The sequence below is a fragment of the Galeopterus variegatus genome, unplaced genomic scaffold (genome assembly GCF_000696425.1).
Source record: "Galeopterus variegatus unplaced genomic scaffold, G_variegatus-3.0.2 Scaffold197, whole genome shotgun sequence".
Classification (NCBI taxonomy): Eukaryota; Metazoa; Chordata; class Mammalia; order Dermoptera; family Cynocephalidae; genus Galeopterus; species Galeopterus variegatus.
Window position 1 is genome coordinate 65692 of NW_007726308.1, and position 6204 is coordinate 71895.

The window sequence follows — 6204 nt, forward strand, 5'->3', positions numbered from 1 at the left end:
AGGAAGGAGAAGCAAGGTGCAGCTCCAAGTTGGTTTTTGCTTCAGTTTTTATTGTAAAAACAAGGAAGTTATAGAAGAAAAACAAACGGTTAATCAATCATAGTAAGCACATAAAGAAACTGGCTATGTAACAATTTTCATCCAAGCATGCATGGTTCATAATAGTTTAAACAATATACAATCAAAAATGTCATACATTTAAACTATGTGATGTTCAAAAGAAACAATAAGATAATCGTTAAAGTGCTTGACTTCTTAAGAAACTCAAAGAAACAGCTTAAAGCAAGATGTGGAACGACCCCCATGTACTAACTGATCTAGCAGAATGTCCTTGAAAATCTTAACTCAAATATTTTCCCATAACTTAAGGTTTGCTGTATTAAAGGTTACTGCCCTCAGAATAATCCCTGCTCTGCTTCGGTTCGTCAAAAAAGTCATACATTTAAACTATGTGATGTTCAAAAGAAACAATAAGATAATCGTTAAAGTGCCTGACTTCTTAAGAAACTCAAAGAAACAGCTTAAAGCAAGATGTGGAACGACCCCCATGTACTAACTGATCTAGCAGAATGTCCTTGGAAATCTTAACTCAAATATTTTCCCATCACTTAAGGTTTGCTGTATTAAAGGTTACTGCCCTCAGAATAATCCCTGCTCTGCTTCGGTTCTCTTGTCCACATTAAAGGCTTTAGTTCTGTGTAAGTTTCCTTCTTACAAAATCTTCCAACAAACTAATTATATTAATAGTCAGTTTATATGCAGTGCCTTACCTGACCAGTGATTAGGGTTGATTAGATGGGCTCTTGCCCCCTATCTGTAGGCTCTTGCCTCCCAGCTGAGGACTTTTGTCCCATACATGCATTACCTAAAAACCCTATCTAATAATAAAATAAGAATCAAGATTTCTAACTGTCTACAAGTTTTTTTTTTTTTTCAAGTCATCTAGTTTAAAACAGCTACAGTCCTTTAATATGCATCCCAGAGGTGACTGTTCAAGGATTGCTAGAGTATTTCCCATCTTGTCTCCTATGGGTGTGAGAAAAAGAGAGTTGGGAAAAAAAGAAAGAGAGAGAGAGAGAGAGAGAGAGGCAATCACCAAGGAGCAAGTGTCCTCCTGGTATGCTCTCCACTCAAGTAGATGGGGAGGCGTCCCTCAGCCTTCTACAACTGGGGCCCATCTGAAGGTGTCCCTTTCTGATGCAGCCATTTTGTCCTTGGACATCTCCAAGTCAGAGGAGCTCGATGCTCTGTCCCCTCATCCCTCGGGATCCAATAGGGGTATCGCACCCTGCAGACTCTTTTTTCTCACGATAAAGCTGGTGCCTACCAATAAGTTTAGGTGTGGGACTAGAATGCAGGCCACTCGACTGGACATCTGCATAGGAGACAAATGGGCTAACTGCCAGTTGGCCCTTTTACCAAAGATTTCAGTAGAACATTGAAAGCAAGGGCCACAGGTGGTATGGGGTCCATTAGTCAAAGCACATTACACCCAGTCTGAGCCCCAGCCAGTTCGACTGAATAGGTCTATATGGCTTCCCAGCCAAACACTTAGTATGCTTAGTAGGTCCGAAGGTCTCTAGCAAAAGTTAGTCATGAGGCAGCAGTCCTTGAGTTTTGTGGAAAATATCTCCTATTTGTCATTTGCTTTGTATAGTTTACTCAAAAGGTGAACACAAATCTTTTATTACCTGGTATTAATATTACATGAAAATCTTATTTAAAAGAAGGAAACCAAATTTTACTTTGTGTACCAGTGTACTGTTAATAGCACAGCTAATTTTAATAAAACTTTACAAATAAATCTGTCTAATCTCAGTTTTGACCACACAAGATAATAGTAACTTTTACAAGCTCTTACAAACCCTTTAAGTACCTTTAAACCAGACAAATTTTTCTTTTAACAGAAACGTATTACATCTTCATGCCTTCTACAACCTTTACCAAAAACATATTTTACTTTTTTTCACATCCTACTTTCTTTAAATTTCCCGTATATAAAATCTTCTTATACCTAGCAGTTTGAATTATGTGTATTAACTATAATTAACTCTTAGTAACCCTAATTTCCAGTGAAAAACCTAAGAAGCAAGCAATTTTGAACTGTTTTGTATTAATATTTATACATAAAAACCATTTCTAATTTCTGAAGAGACATGTTTTAAATTTTTTTAACAGATCCAAATATATTTTGCCTTTTAAAAATATATCACATAAAAACAATGTTTCTGTACTGAAAGCCTCAGACATTTATGGTTGCCTATTATTTAATTTAATATAACAGGACTTTAAGATTTCGGATAACTGAAAAGAATTTTGAAACTACGACAATTTCATTTATAAGAATGTAGCCCATTTATATTTGTCTAATTTACTTATACCAAGCTACACTCTTATCAACCAGTACTAAATAAGGCCTTTGAGATAGTGGACGTAGGTCCCTTTTCCCTAGCCATCCTGGGTGCCAAGTACCCATGTGGCATTTAGGACCATGTGGCATCTGGGCAGCTGTGTTGAGCCCAAGACAGAGGGCAGAGTACACAAAGATAATGTCTAAGGGATATTGTCCTTCCCAGCATGATCAGGAGGCAGAGCTAAGACAAGGAGGAGACCATATTGGGTTTTGTCCTGCAGCTGGTGGCCCATGTGCTATGGAGACATTATGTCCTTTGACCTCACCACAGTTGTTTAGACCGCAGAATTCACAGGCTTAAAACCAAAGACAAACTGAGAACAGGACACATGCAAGGCTTTGGGGAAACCCGGTAGCCAGTTCTCCTATAGTTTTTAGTTTATAAACAAATTAAGCAAGTATCAAATATACTACGAAAGCAACAATCTTATGATCTTAAAATATCAGAGACAGTATAAACTTTGTGCTGACCAAAAGATAAATCTAGGTGTAAAAAAAAAGTATATCAAATTTTGGAAACACATCTATTTTATCAACAATTTTATAAACTAAAATCATGTGAACGTGAAAAGCATTTATGTTTATCCAGTTAATCAATATGCATTGTTTATAAGCCAATTTGGTACCATATAGACAATACACAGATGTGTGTAGACATGAACATGTGGATATAACATACAGCTAACATATGTACATATGCAGACATTTTAAAAGCCCACATAAACAAAGATCTTATAGCTTTTGTTTAAAATGTTAGTAATGAGACAGATACAATATAAAACTCACTAGTTTAAAAAGGACAGTTGGATTTAAATCACGTCTCTGCAAATGAAGCAAGTTGAAGCTTATCTGCCCCACGTGACAGAAGCCCACACTGAGTTTTCAGAGAAACCAAGGCAGCAAACTTACATTGCAAAGCACACAGAGAGAATGTAGGCCTTTTTAAGAAGGAGTTTGTGTGTCAGAGGAGACACAGATGACTTTTGTTTGTTTTTTTAAGAAATGGATGCCAAGATCAAATAAGATCATAGAACTCCACCATAGAATTTCCTTAACTGGGTTACTGAGCTACGGGCTGAGCCAATGAACAAACAGAGCCAAAGCCCTTCGACTCTTGGGGCTCCAAGAGGAAGGCAGCAGATCCGGAAAGGAGGTCAAGGCCACGCCACGGCTATGTTTCTCATGAGGCCTCAGAGTCTTTTGGCAAAACGTTAACAAGAAGAGCACATAGAAGTTCAAGGAGAAAAGGCTTTCAATTGCCTAGTTTATTTGGGGAAAAGCAAATATCCAGAGAGAAATGAGGGCCTAAAAGAAAAATACATTCAAATAAGACCAAACAGTTGCAAAGTAACTGCCTCAGACACGGTCACCAAAGTCATTCAGCTCAGAAAGAAGTTAAACAGAACAAGATTCCTAGCACTGTGTGCACTAGCCACCCGGACACCTCTGTGAGGAAGAGAACATGTCCCCCTTGCAGATGAATCAGGTCCTGAGACTCAGAGCATGTCATCTCTCCCCACCTGTGACAAGGAGGGGATCCTCTGTTGTCCTTCTCTGACTTGGTCGGCTTGGGGGTAGCCAGCCTCCCAGATTCTTAGAGCGGAAAGGACATGAAGGCCCAGGAGATGTAATTTGGCAGGCCGCACAGCCAGGGGTGGCAAAGCCAGGACTCAAAGCCCGGGCTCTAGACTCCCAGCCCAGTGCTCTCAGCTTGCCTGATCCCCACCCACTGTCTGTTTCTGTCCAACTCTGACATCTAACCAGGGGCACCTCCAGGAATACAATGTTGATTAAAAGTAAGACAGAGGGAAGCTGCTGTCCCTGCAGGGCCTGGGGCCTCCTTGGTAATCCATAGCTGTCCCTTGGGAGGTGGCCCTCGGTGAGCCTGAGCGAGCACAGCCCAGCCTCACTGGCAGCCAACTTCCCCATGACACGTGAAGAGCTGCCGAGGGCTTTCATAACTCACCTCTGCTGTAAGGGGAGAAAAGCCGAGGGGAACGCTGGCTCCGTGTGATGCAACTCCGGAGCAAATTTGGGCACCCTGAGCTAAAATTAGCCAATCTTGCTGTTTCCAAAGGCTTCCATTGTTCTCGGCCAGCAACCTGCCTGAATAAGATCCCATTGGGAAGCTCGGCACTTTCACCCTACACATTCCTAATGGAGCTTTTAGGGCTCCCCCACTGCAAGAAACATTAGACTGTATGAGGAAGTAATGCTGGGCTTCTCTGGTGTATGGGGGCAGGTCCAGTCATGAGGCTTGCTGGGGTTGACCTTGGGGATGTGGGAGGAGATGAAGAGCTCAGGGGGTGGAAGGGGCCAGGTGTCACTCTTATGGCCTGAATGTTTGTCGCCTCCAAAGCTCACGTGGAAGTGATCCCCAGTGTGGCAGTATTGAGAGGTGGGGCCTTTAGGGGGTGATTGGATCATGAAGGCTCTGCCCTCAGGAATGGATTTATCCATTCATGGATTAAAGGATTAATGGGTTAATTGGTTAATGGATGAGCAGGTTATCACAGGAGGGGCACATTCTTTATAAGGAATAGAAGAGAGCATGTTAATGCTCTTGCCCTGTTGTCATGTGATACACTACACTGCCTTGGGGACTCTCCAGAAAGTCCCTGCCAAGAAGAAGGCCCTCATCATACACACTCCCTGGACCTTGGGCTTTCCAGCCTCCCAAACTATAAGAAATAAATTCTGTTCCTTTATAAATTACCCAGCTTCAGGGCCGACCCCGTGGCTCACTCAGGAGAGTGCAGCGCTGGGAGCACAGCGGCACTGGGAGCGCCAAGGCCGCGGGTTCGGATCCTATATAGAGATGGCCGGTGTGCTCACTGGGTGAGCGCGGTGCGGGCGACACCAAGCCAAGGGTTACGATCCCCTTATCGGTCACAAAAAAATTTAAAATAAAATAAAATAAATTACCCAGCTTCAGGCATTCTGTTACAAGCCACAGAAAATTAAATAATACAGTCACCCACCCTTGGACCAAGACATGAGTCAGAAGTTGGGTGGAGCAATGGTTGGCTTCTGAGGCAGTATTTCTTAGGGACCTTCTATATACCAGATGTTCTGGCACTGCGGAGACAGAGGTAAGCAAGACAGACACCCATGTGGCCTAGGTGGAGGGACGAGGGGAAGACAGATCACAGATAAGTGAAGAAAGCAGTAAACGAAACAAACATCACTCGCGATGAGTCCTAGAGGGAAGAAGGCCAAGGAATGACAGAGAATAGCTGTGCGTGGGGGCGTAGGGGTTGCCAAATTTGGACAGACTGCTGAGGAAATATATCTTGGTTCTCGCAGATCTGCGGGTTCCCCCAGAAGCAGAGCCGGTGGAAAGGATTTGAGTGCAGACATGTTATTTGAAGATGATCCCAGGAAGCACTGGTCAAGGAGAGAGAAGTGAGACAGAGGAGGGAAGACAGCCAATTGGGGGGTGTGATCAGGCTGTTACCCACATGGGCAACTGGAGTTCAAGTCCCTGGGGGGACTCTGGGAGACAGTGAACAGAGGCGGAAATGCCAAGGGTTTATTGTGCAAAAGTAAATTTCACTCTACGCTAGACTCCCATTCCAATGTCCCAAGGGTGACAGCTCTAAGCACTTTCTAGAACACACCCATAAATGCCAGTTAAGAGTGTTTTGTTTCCAAGTGAAAGAAACCCTATTCAGACTTTACTAGACAAATAAACAAAAAGAATTACTGGCTCTTATAAGTGAAAATCCAGATGGAGTGCAGGGTGGTTTAACCCAGGGGTTAGGCCAATGTCACCACTGTCAAACAAACTG